The following is a 13,622-nucleotide window of genomic DNA, read 5'->3' as shown; positions in this document are numbered from 1 at the left end:
CAAAGAATTCCCCAGTTGGCCCAAACTCAGACCCAGTCAAATTAACGCTTCGGCTTTTAGTTTAATTAAATTCTAATTTATTGCATTTTATCGCCGGTTAAAGTGTGTTTCCATGTTGGCCGCCATGGTTTTGAGATTCGATCACTTTTTTGCGCAACATCTTTCAACCTAGTTTGCATACGATTTAATTTTCAAACAAATTAACACTTTATTTTGTCCGGCCAAAAAAAAATGTATAGCTAAGCTGATTAGGGAAAAGAGAAAAAGTAAGCGAGAGCTATAAACCTCTGAAATAGTCTTATTTTTTGTTAGGACTAAGCTGCTTATATCACTTGCTCACAATATTATGACTTGATTATGGCGAAAGACTAATTTTTATTTGTTTAAGAACTTCTGCTCTGTATTATGTGTTAAGTTGTCCATTGCCAACGTCTTTGAAGGTCGTGAAGACCTTTCACATTGATGTTGATGGGAATTTTTATTGAACAATGCTGAATTCGATGATGACTTTTGTTTGTCTCAAATTGGGTTTCATAATTGACGAGCTAAAGCTATAAAATCAGTCTAAAGACCGTAACGGGAGCAGCTCAAGCGGAAGATTAAAGTGTGTCTAAGAAAAGCATATATTAGGCATGTGGAAATAACCTGGAAAATATTTGTTATAGGGAAATGTATTAAGTGGAATATCTAACCATTTTATTGGACCATGTGTATAATAGGCTAAAAAAAAATTTAATATATTTCAATTCATTTATTTATCGTAAATGGGTTTTAATTACAGCGAATGCAGTAGAACACATTTCATTATTTTAATTTGAACCATTCACAATATAAAAAAAAATTTCCTAGTCAACTTTATATTGCTAAATGGTATCATAACAGACCGTTTCTAAGAAAATTTGCATAGAACGTTTTTGTAAACCTCTAGTACTCCCCCACTATCCTCGACCGACCAACACTCAATTTTCCAAAACTCGGATAAGCGGCGACACGCAGTTTTAAAAAAGATTTGAACGCAGTTAGCACACCCGAATACATATGGGGGGGTTTGGAAAAATGCGGCAATCATACGAGCCCCAGAGAGTCGGCGGAAAAAGGAGGAAAATGGGAAAAACCCGGGGGCCGCAAGGAGCCAGCCAGGATAAGTTTTGCCGGCCTGCACACGCTCCCCGAGCCAATTAAACGAGCGTTATCTGAGCCAAATTTTAAAGCGTTGATACATAAATCCTTTCGTTAAGCCCCGCAGCGTTCTTGACAGCCAAGGCACATGCTAACATGCCATTTTCCACACCACCCGGCCAAACAACCCATCCCAACGCATCCTCAACCCTATACGAAACTTTTTCAAAAGAGTTTTTCCTCTTGGGCAGAAATAAACCCGTTCCCTTTAGGATAAGCGGCCAGGACTTGGATGCCTAGGATCTGGGTGTATTTTAAAATTCAACTGTGGCTTAGCGTGCGCATCATAAAATAAATTTTAAGCGCAAGTGGCGCCATTAAGTCTGCTTTCAACTTTTTTACACCCACTACGCGGAAAACGAGGGTTAACAGGCGGGAGGAGGCGGGCTTTGGCGGGTTAAGGCGGTGGCGGTGGGACAATGTTACCCATATAATGTGCAAAAAGTTTATCAAAACCCTTTCCGCACCCGAAAAAGAGCAAACGAGATGAACATATTTATATAAATTGAGTCGCACACAAGGGTAAACCAAGTGCTAAAAAGTTATAAAAATGCTATACAATATTTTAATTTTAATACATTTTATTTTTATTAAGTTCAAAGGTAAGCATAAACAAACTTTTTAAAAATAACTTCTTCAAAGTTATTAAAAAACAAAAAGCCTTCAAATTTTAAAAGTATTCCTTTGGATTCGAACTTTAAACCTAAATTGTATTATCAAAATAAATACAGAGAGAAATTACTCTTCTGGTGGTCAGTTAGCATTAAAAAAACAGACAAATTTTAAACTTCATATATAAATACATTAACATTGAAAAAAGGCTTTTAGATAATAGGCACTAATAAATGTGTGGGTCTTAAAATCCTCATGACATATGATGAATGTATTTTATAAAATGATTTTAATTTTTCTTATTTACACCTTGATTTACCCTACCCTTTTACATACCCCATATAATAAGTGTGTGTTGCGCCCACCCACAAACAAAATGGCGGCATAACATAACACAACATTTTTTGGCTACCATTTTCGTGCCGCAAAACTTTTCGACGCGCTCTTTTACAAATTACCAACAACTTTAGTACGTTTTTTACGATCGAACAGAGCGTTTATGTTTATCTCCCAAACATTGAGTGTGGGTGTAGCCACCATATATACCACCATGTATATATATATATAATTATACAAACAGATTACATACGTATACAAACAGAGAACACTGATGAAATATTGCTGAGGAAAAACTAATTGAAGTTGCAGTTAATTAGCCTTGAGGTTGTTTATGCCCAAGTATCTGGCCATAATTGAATTCCACTTCCTTTTCTCGGCCACAAAAGGAAGCAATTTTTTTTAATTAAATTTAGCTAAAGCCGGCTTGGCGATAGCGGCCTTTTGAAAGACCATTAAGAGCCACGTTTTGACATTTATGACAGCCAATAATAGACAACATAACTACAAGGAGCCAAGGAGGCGGCCAAAAACTGGAAACTGCCAACTGGCAACTGGCGTCTGGTGTGAAATTAAAACCCTTGCGGTATGGAAATAAAAGTGTATGTGCAAAACCAGTAGCCGAACGCCTTACCAAGGCGGCATAAATCTTCCAGCCGATTTTCACCCGGCCAATACTGCAGCACTATTTACAAGAGCGGTTAACATAATAACACCTCGTAGTCTAAAACTTATTGGTAGAAAATAAAAAAATGTTGTATTATTGCAATTTTGATTTGATTGTTATACTTTTAAAAATCATTTAGCTTTTAATTTTTATTAATAAATATATTTTGGTATTATTATAGTTGATGCTTTGCGTTGGAGATTGAAAAAAACTTCATTTTTTATATATTATAGCTTTGAAATTTAAAAATCCTGCCAAAAGCCAAAAAGACTTTTAAATTTGTTTTTTAAATAGTTCTATTATTTTAACCGCGCCTGTGTTAATACCGCGCAGCCAGTGGAGCCACCGAAATGACAATTGTGTCAGCTACCGTATCCAGACCCACCGAATAATCCCAGCGTCGACAAGGCGGCTGATGGCGGCACACATTAGATGTGCAACTAGCGAAATAAATTTATTTTTATGCATTTGCATTTTTCCAATTTTAACACCTCCGGGGGTCATCAAGCGTGGCCATCCAACCGAACGGATGGGATACCAGGCGATCTCTGCACTAGGCAGTCGTAATTACCATGGGTAAGGATACTAGAAAGTCGAATAGTTGAATACCTATTAATAAAAACAGAGGAAACCAAAGATAAAAATAAAGTGTTGTAATAATTGGAACAGAAACAGTAAAGTAAATATATGAATACTTTAGATCATATATCGCCTACCATATACCTATAATAAAAATTGAATTGCTTTTGAAAGTGTCTGAGTTTTCTTGCAACTCTATTTCTTTAGTACGAGTTCATTACCTGTTCGTTTTAGTTTTGCAAATAATCTAAGCCCCGACTTTATGGCAAAACACTTGACACAGAAATGTCATCGGCATCTTTAATCTTCACCTTTCAATAAAAACACACTACAGGGTAGCTAAAAAGTGTAAACGAATGTTGACAGTTTATGGCCAGCATGGGTATCAAAAGGCAACCGAGGACGAGGACCGACAATTATGCCGGCGTGCTGCAAGCAGACAAGCAGCTCGGCCATGTTGACGTACCTTTTTGGGCATAAAATTGAAATCCCGGCCAGGATGCGAGGCTGCCGCCGCCGTTTGGCATTAAATTTGCCACATCTTCGACACACAACAGCAACTCCAGAGAAGGAGCGACCAGCAGCAACAGCAGCAGCAGCTGCAGCAGCAGCAACATCAGCAGGGCGATGGCAACGACAGCAACATACAAATTTATATGGCCGCAGGGCATGCTGAAATTATGCCATCAAATTGGTATCAACAGCCCATGCAGCAGCAGCAGCAGCAACAACAACAGAAACAAGAGCAGCAGCAGCAGCAGCAGCAGCAACAGCAACAGCAACAACAGCAACGGGAACAGCAAATGTTGCTGCTAGGATGTTCTGGTTTTCTGGGCTTGGAACAAGCGTTGCATTGCAGCGACAATTTGTGTGCAATGTGCAAAGTAAAATGTTGCTGGGTGTGAACTTAATGCGTGCAAAAACTAGACACACCAGCAAAATTGGCATCAGCATCAGCAACAGCCAACAGCCAAGAGCTTGTAAGCAAATTAGAGCGACCTACCTAGGCTGCAAAAATGCGACTCTAATTGGTTTGATATAGACGTTATGCCTAGATGCTCATGAACAGGCACTTTAGTACGGAAAAGGTCCATTAACAAAGTGAGGGAGTAAAGTGGTTAAGGTTTTAAAGAATTATAAGCCTAAAGCCATTTTAAAGTGTTGCGCACGTAAGCAGAATATAAAAATATATAAATAAATATGTTACAGACCTCTTAGCATTATATTATTTTTAAACATATCAATATTTTACCTTCAAGCTTCAACTTTTACATTATATTTAACCTTCAAATTTTTTTTAACAAAACTTTTGAGCTCAAATTGTTTATTTGAGCTACAAAAATACAATTTTTTTAAAAATTAAATTATAAACGTTGACCACCAAAGCCTTGCTTATCTCGCATGTCTTATTTAACCGCTTTATTGCTAAAAAAAAATGTTATAAATGCAGCAAGTAATTTCAATAAACGAGCCTTTGAAGGTCCCTTTCCTTTGGCTCCAAAAATCTTCACAAAAATTAGAGCACAGAAAATAATTACGCACTATTGCCATAATTTCATAAAAGCAACAGCGGATCGAAGAGAAGGCACCGACACCACACCAGGTAACATGAACCTGTCGGCAATCCACAAAACCCGGCCAAATGGCAGCGAAATGCCTCAGAAAAGAAGGAGTTGCACCACAATCAACGCCCCACAAGAGCAGATCAGACCCGTATGAGCACTGGGAATAAAATGCATTAAATGCAGGGAATTGGAATTAAACAAATTTCCCAAAATTAAGATTAAGTTCTTAAGGATACAAATTTTTGATTTTATCAACTATGATTAAAAACTATTTTGTAATTCAAAGGACAGCAGAAATAAATAAATAAATGTTATTTTAATAGGATTTTTTTAGACCTCTGATATTGGGTAATCTCTTTTTCAAATAATCTTTAATGATAGTTTTTAAGGGAAACCAAACTTTTAGTTAAAGGAATTTTAAATGTATATATCCAAAAAAAAAAAAATTAAAAGTTAAGTTTTAAAAGGTGTGTCTTGATAATAAAATACAGACAGTATTAAAGTATAAGTACTAATTCAGTATAATATAAACCCTCTACCGAAGAGTCTAAAACTGTAGTCTAAGGTTTAAGTTTTATTTTGGCACTGGTAGTTTGAATTAAATACTCATCTTATTGTTAAATTTTTCATACTCGTTAGTTTAAATTTCATGTAAAAATAGTTAAGTTTCTATGACAATTTTGTGGGAGTACCACTTATTTAAGGTATTTTATTCGACGCTTTAATATTGTTTTTCCTTTGTTTTAAGATTTTTTCCAGTGTAAGCCCAAGAGAGACCACAACATTTGGCGGCCCCAACAGAAGTTATGATGGGGCCGGGCCCGGCGGCATTGGATCGCTCTGGACCCGTCCTCCTCCCCATAAGGATGGGTCAGGGATGCGTCGGGATGCTGAATGGGATGCGATGCTCGAGGAACCGAGGTGCTGGGCTCGGGATGGTTTTGGCAATTGGCGCGGCCTTTTTAGCCCTCAGCCTGAAATTGGTAGGAGTTGATGCGTTGATGCAATTACACCATAATATTCACACTTTGCGAGGTGAGAAAATTGCGGGCTATTAAAAGATCATAATAACGCAGCACCGCTCGACTGCTCCTCCGTTGGAGATGGAGTTGGACTGGGAGTTGGAGATGAAGATGAAGATGCTGGAAATTGCGGCGGGACTGGCCATATATACAGCTGTGGAAGTGGCAGATGAAATTGTGCCCCTGCCAAAGGCCCCGTTGCCGACATTTATGACAGGCTATGAAATAATTTTTTCACCCCTTCTTTTTCTGTTCTCATTAAAACAAAAGGAATAGCATTTTGACTTCAATGCGAAAACGAAAACGCAAAACGGCGGCGACAATGTTGCACACATGTCAAACTGGGGCGCTTCGCTTGATTTAGAACTGTGCCAAGTGGCGTTCGTAGAAATTGATTTTAAAACCGCTTTTAAACCCATTAAAAGTCCACTCCCTCCCATTCATACAAAGTCGGCTTTTGAGCAGCCGAAATGCCAAAATTTAAATCGTTTCGCAGAAGACTTGCTAATAGATTTTAATTATATTTTATTCACGGAAAGCAGAAGATCATAAATCCTTTCCTTGCTTTTTTATGGCTTGCTGCCTTTTATCACCTGTGTACATATATTTATAACGCTTTTTTTGGTAAATCAAAGATTATTGTGCTAATGTTAATAAAGATAATCTAATCTTAGCCGTTAACATTTATTCAAATTTTAAATATTTCAGCAGGTTTTAAATTATAAGCAGTCGATTTTTTTTGTTACCTACTTCAAATCATTTTGTGTTTCTTAAGTTGCAAATCAAATCAAAAGCAAAGCTTTTATATATTTACACGCAAATAAATCAAAATTTATAGCTTTGAATAAATAAAAAAAAAAATTTATTATTTTTTATGTCAAAAAATTAAATACAAAATTTAAACAAATTAAAAACTGTAGAACACCGTCAAAAACAAGTTTTACTGGAGAAACTATATATTTTAAACAAATTATTTTTAAGTGGTTCATTATAGTTTGTTTCACTTATTTTCCGCATTGTGAAGCAATCGACCAAAATTTTAAGTACCCCATTTACATGATGCGATCAAAAACCAGTTGACAGGGCAGAAATCCAAAGTGTTATCCGACCGATCACCAAAAACACCACACAGGCGAGATCTGGGCATCGATATTTTAACACAATATCAGATTACGTACGGATATAATTTTGTATTTTTATTTTCAGATCGGAGAGCAATCTGAAGGTGCGCTGAGCATCCCGACTGGCCTTTAATCAAATCAACTAGTTAGCGCCCATTTCAATACGTTTTATGATTATTAATATTATATGATTATTCCCAGCTTGATTGTCGCTTTGTTCGGAATGGGATTTGGAATTGGAATCGGGTCCAGAGCTCAAACAGCCAACACACGCCGTATCTATATGTATATTAATGCCGATCGGAACGGCAATAACTACCACAACAGAGATGGGTAGAATATATCAAGAGTCATTAGAATTGTCAACGCATAAATTAATTGCTCGTAAAGTGGCAGAGTTATGGATATTGTATCAGTTTTTGTCTCTGTCGCTCCGTGTCTCCCTTTTTTTTCGATTCCATTATTATTTTTATTTATTTAAATAAAACGGATTTGGTGTCTGCGCTTTGCAAAATCATTTGTTTGATTTTCATTTAATTTAACAAGTGCAATGTTTCATCTTTTTTCTCTCTGATTAAAATGTGAAATGCGTTGATTGGCATATATGCAAAATATATATTGGCGAAATTTATTGCTTTTGTTGGGCCAATTTCCAAGCTAAACACATGTCTTTTGTGCCATTTGATATGCGGAAAGATTGCCGATTGAGACGCACATAAATTAGCCGTGTTCTACATATATAATTAAGCAATCTAAAAACTGGCTCTGTGTGGCTTAGAAATTAGATTAAAACTGGATTGGAAACATCAGCAGAGCCATCAAAAGCATTGAAAGCTGTGATCTGTCAAATAACAGAGATATGCGAATGAAAAGTGTGATTGAAAGATCTTGGCATTGAAATGTTGAATTGGCTAGGAGATTGAAATGAAAATCACAACATAAATTGAATGAATAGAGTGAATAGAATTTATTATAAGGTTGATAGAACTGAAAAGAATCTTCAAGATAATACAAAAAATGACTTAATTAATTCTAACTATCAACAGGTGTATAAAAGCTTATAGTTGCTATATTAATAACTTATAAAATTTTGTTTTCTTTTTTTAGAACTATTGGAGTTATGTGTTTCAAAACTTTTTAAAATATCTTTTCCTTATACTCATCTCAATTTATCTATTAAACCAATACAGAAAATGTTAAGGTGAAACCACCATTTGACCCTTTATTCACATGACACACAAAACGAATCGCATGAAGCAATCAATTGCTTAGTAAATCCCCATTTCAACACATTATCAGCATAGTAGGAAAATAGCATTTTCCACACGTTACTAATCAAAGTAATTGCACAACCATTTTCACTGCTGGCAATTACGATTTCACGCGCATTTTGCCACGCACAATTTTTCCCATCTTCAGGTCTTCAAAGTGTTTTGAAAACACGAAACTATTGATGCTACCAATGGACTACCAGCGGATTCCGAGCTATTCGACATGGCCAAAAATGCAGCGTTAAATGCATGAATTTATGGAATTTTGATTAGGAGAAGAGTGTTTATTTTTTTTTCAGTTTTTGGCGCCAAGTGTTCACAGGCAGTTCCAATTAGTGACACGCCGATGGAGATGGTTCAATCGGAGGCTTCAACGCAGCCTTACAAAATTACATTTCAATTATTTTTGCTATTTTATTGCTCAGCCCGGACAGGCGCTCATCGCACCTACTTTTCAGGCCCCCGATAATTGTGCATAATTCAAGGGGTTTATGCCGACTTGGGCTGTCAGTGTCCGAGGTGCATCCAGATCCAGAATCCTTCCTCTGACTTTTCGACTTTCAGCCAAGACTTTTGGACTCTCTGACTTTCTGACTTCTTGGCTGGCCAACACGTGCAACATGCCAACAGCCCTGAAATCTGTGGCACACAAATTAGCTTCGTGCTTAATGATTGCGTAAACGGTTGCTGGAATGCGTGTAGCTGCTGCATTAAATTGGTAGCCCCTGAAATTCAGAGAAGCTTCACAAACTGGCCCAGAAATGCGGGCTATTTTCACTTTTAAATTTTAAATTAACGAGACTTTCACAAAACAAAGTCAGTGGGTAAAAATATTTAAATAATTATTAAAAAACTATTTAAAATGCAATATAATAATGAATAATAATAAATTTTATATTTAACTTTCTAATTGAATTGCTTCAATAGGACATAAACTACAAAATTTTAAAAAGTATACAAATTTGAAAGTATAATCATAATATGGTTTTTCGTGAATATTTTTATATTCTGAAAATGTTCCCCCACCTTTTTGAACATTAATTCGGGTAATAAAAAACCTGCAAATTCCTTTGGACTCACACCCCTTTTAAATTATTTTGCGACACGCATATCCTGCATATCCCTCGAAAAATGCCTCCACGAATATTTCGGGTTCTGCAGGGCCTGTTTTTGCTCGATAAATTGGCCGTAAGGTGCCTATGTGTCTGCCATAAAAACGAAAGGCCATCAGCATTGACCCAGTCGCCAGTTTCTGGCCCCGTCATCAGGGAATCATGGCATCCGAGAATCAGGAATCAGGCAATCGGGGAATCGTCGCCGTCCAGACATATTGAAAATTAAGGCGAGCGCACGTTTAGCCGGCGGCCAGAAACAGCGTCATAAACTTGGAGTTCCAACTCTCCAACTGGCCGGCCAGAAACACTTTTCAGATCATTGATCATCATCACACACCCAGGTCCACAAGAAATTGTGATTATGATTCATAAGCGTCGACAACGGTGTGGAGTTCGCTTCTTACACTGTGAAAAATTGGTTTCAGGGACTTAAATATGATCTGGATAAATACAAATATTACAAATTATTAAAACCTTAAATCTTTGTTTCATATTTCACAAAAAAAAAGGTATATGGGAACTTTCTTAAAAATTTAGTACTTTTATTTGCTTCTTTGGTCAATGAAAAGTAATTCTTGTCTTTTAAAAAAGAAATGAAGCATTTGTTTTTTTCCTTGGACACCTTTTCATTACAATAAATTGTAACATTAATATTATCATATAATAAAAAAGATATATATAAATTTAAATCAATAATTCTAAAATCACAATTTTTTATGTTTATGATTTAACCATATTTTGTATATAAATATAATTTTTAAAGAACATTTCATATGTTCAACGATTAATGAACAAAATATAGTTTAGATAACCTTATTTTCATCAGTGTTTTGTTTTCGGGGGTATTTGTAAATTACCGGAATTACTTGGTTCTCCCTTTTTTTGTGGCCCAAAGCAGCGGCCAACACCTTAGAATCGGTTGGCGTGTCGGCAGCGGTGTTCTTTTCTTGTTTTTTAGATAAATGAATTTGCGCTACTTCAAGCGGCTGCCGTTGAGCCAGACAGAGAGATACAGATACAGATTCAGATTCCTATACAGATGCACGCACGGCTGCAGATATGAATACCAAAAAAAAGCAGGGTTTCTGGAGTCTGGTTCGCAGGTCCCTCGACCACATTTAGTTTTAGTAGGGGCTATCAACAGCAGCGACTGCCATTCGTCAGCGGCTGTGATTGAAACACTCAAAACCAGACCGGCTCGAAAGTAAAAGAAAAAAAATATATATAAGCCTAAGGAAACCCGAAAACGATACCCGGCTGCAATTATACCGAAAAACCATCCATAATTATAGAGCGGCAAGATATTTCGAAGTTAACACTTTCGTGGCATGGCTTTGGGAACTTGCTGCAGGCAAATTTTATTGATGCATCACAATTTAATGTGCACTCCAGCCTCTCGAAGGGATTGGATCGCATCGGATCGCTTTGGATCGCTTTGGATCGCCGGACAGATCATCATCAAGGTGCCCCGGGAATGTATCGTAATTTTTTAATAAACATTTTCGGTTTTCTTCGGATTTTTCATGCTGTTGATTGGTATCTCTCGTGTGTCTCGGTCTGTATGCGTTTGTCAAGGCACGCAAGCTTCTTTTTTCTTTGGCATAAATCGGGGTTATGTGGTAAAGTGATACGGGGCCAAGTTGGAACATGAAAAATGTGTGTCAGCGCTTGAACGGGCTTAAAGTATACAGCTAATGATGTGAAGGGATTTACGAGTATAGAGTTTATTAATTGAAAGCTAATTTATCAATCAAAATGTTTCTAGGTTGGGTTTTCCTTAGTTTAAGTCTGGATAAAAGGGATTTATTTCGATTTAACCAGGTTTTTTATTAAATCATTAAAACAACATGTTAAGTATTGTTCTCCAAATATATAAAATGCAATTTCAAAAAGCTTTTGAATTTTGAATATATACAATATTTAATAATAAACAAACAAGAATATTTTTTAATAAAAGTTACAGAGCTGAAAACATAGTATAATGTTTAACATTCTGAAATATTTAATAATTAACCAAAAAATATCGTTAGATTAAAACTCCAATCAAGTTAAAAAATGTAATCAAATTTACTCTAGCCGCCAATCAGGCGAATGCCAAAAAACTTCATCAGCGGCCACAAAAAAAATTAAGGGAAAAAATTAAATGAAATGTGAACGGGGGTTGTAAGCCACAACAACTCATTATTTTGCATATCACACATATTTTGACATGGCCATAACCAAGAACAGATAAATTGCAGCCAATCGGGTTAGCGGCTGTGCTACCATTTGACCACCATTGCAGCCTTTCCCGTGCCCATTTCCCCCGTTTTCTGACCACGAAATTCTCTGGGTCATAAATCGCAGCCATGTTCAATAATTCAGGCCCCCGGAAAGTTTTTCCCCCCAAGTTAAAATACAAATACAAATCAAGTGCGAAAAAAGCGCGTAAAAATCGGTGAGGAAATTTATGAGGCAAATAACAACGGGAGATGACAAGGGCCAACACAGCAGAGGCCAAGCGGTCAGCAACCACCTACAGTTCAATTTGTTTCGACCTGGTTAAGGGGGGCATGCGTATATGTATGCCTTATATCACGGCTGGAGGATCGGGGGGCTCACAACAAAAAATGGTGATAAATATTTGCGTTTCATTTGTGCCTTGTGGTCGGAAGAAATATAAATAATATTCGCACGATATATGTCCCCTTGGCAGGAAGATTCAGTGAGTTGGGAAGGGGTTTTATCTTTCTTTTTTTTTTTTTGTCTTTTATATTTGTGGTTCTGTCTGCGCAGGCGCGAAATGGACTAAACTGGCGCCCCCGGGCAAAATGCGCCTCTCGCCTCTTTAACCTCTACGTGGGCGCCGCACAAAAATAAATAAAACAAAAAACAAGGCAGGGACAACATTTTTAGGGTCGAAGTTTTTAGCACCCTTTATCATATTTCAGAATTTTAACATAACAATTTAAAAAATTAAATAAAATTTTATGTCAAAATTGTAGGCACCCATAGCTCGATTTAAATTTAATGGTAGTTTATATTAATGGTTTTGATCAAAACAATTATTAAATTATATTATTTTGAAAACTTTAAGTTTTCAGAACTGAATTTGTAGAACTTTAATACATGCTTATTAAACAAAAATATTTTCCAAAATATTAAAGGTAAATAACAGTTTTATTTTGTTAAATTTAGTTTGTTATCACCATATAATATGGTCTATTTAAAATCTCTTTAATCGGCTAAACAAAAATAGGGTATGAAAAGCAGACAAAAAAACTTGATGTGTGGAATTTTCACATTGGCCTGGCCCCAAACTCCAAACTCCAAACCGAATCCAACTGCCGAGTCCGTTTCAGTGTTTGCTCCAACTTGATATATGCGCTGCCTGCTCATAAAAATGTCAAAAAATGGTGTGTTGCACACGGGTCTTTGTCCCACCACTTCAAAATTCAAACCACACTCCACTCCAGCTACAGTCCAACTCCATGGAAGACACTCCAGGATCTGGAGCTGAATCTGCTGCGCATGCGCGCATATTTCGCTTTAATTGGCAAGTGAAAAAAAAAGAAGAATCCCAGCTCTGGGCACCTCCAACGATGACGCTAAATGTGGCAACCGCACGCACACATAGGTGGGCCCCTGGGTCCACTGTCCAGTACCCAGTACCCATTCCAGTTCCCATTCCCATCCAGAATCGGTCTTCAGACCTTTCTAGAGATCCGGCCGGGTTTGTTTAGCGCCTTAAGCGCATTTAATGTGACACAGAACGAACAGGATAACGACGACGACAGCAGAAGTCGAGGGAGCAGCCGCAGCAGCACGTGACACAAAGGTGGATGAGATGGACTCCACTGGACCAAAATATTATACATAAATAAAAAAAAACAAATTTTTTGTTTTAGAAGCACTATTTTAATTATAGAATATTTTAAAAACATTAAGTATATATGATTTCAATAAACGTTACATGTATTAAAAATTTACTTAAAACATTTTCTATTGTTTGATTTTAAATATATTTAATTTTTTTTAATAATAATTAAACTGTTTATGAACTATCTATGCAGGATTTCTTTCACTGCTCATGAGGCGGACCCACGAGTGTGGTTTGTGGAGGACGCATGCGTGCCAAAAGCAAATTTCACGCAAATCAAAATGTCATAAATTCGT

This window comes from Drosophila gunungcola, unplaced genomic scaffold (assembly GCF_025200985.1).
Source record: "Drosophila gunungcola strain Sukarami unplaced genomic scaffold, Dgunungcola_SK_2 000001F, whole genome shotgun sequence".
In the NCBI taxonomy this organism is placed as follows: domain Eukaryota; kingdom Metazoa; phylum Arthropoda; class Insecta; order Diptera; family Drosophilidae; genus Drosophila; species Drosophila gunungcola.
The sequence above is the reverse complement of the archived record's forward strand: the minus strand, read 5'-3'. Positions refer to the sequence as shown.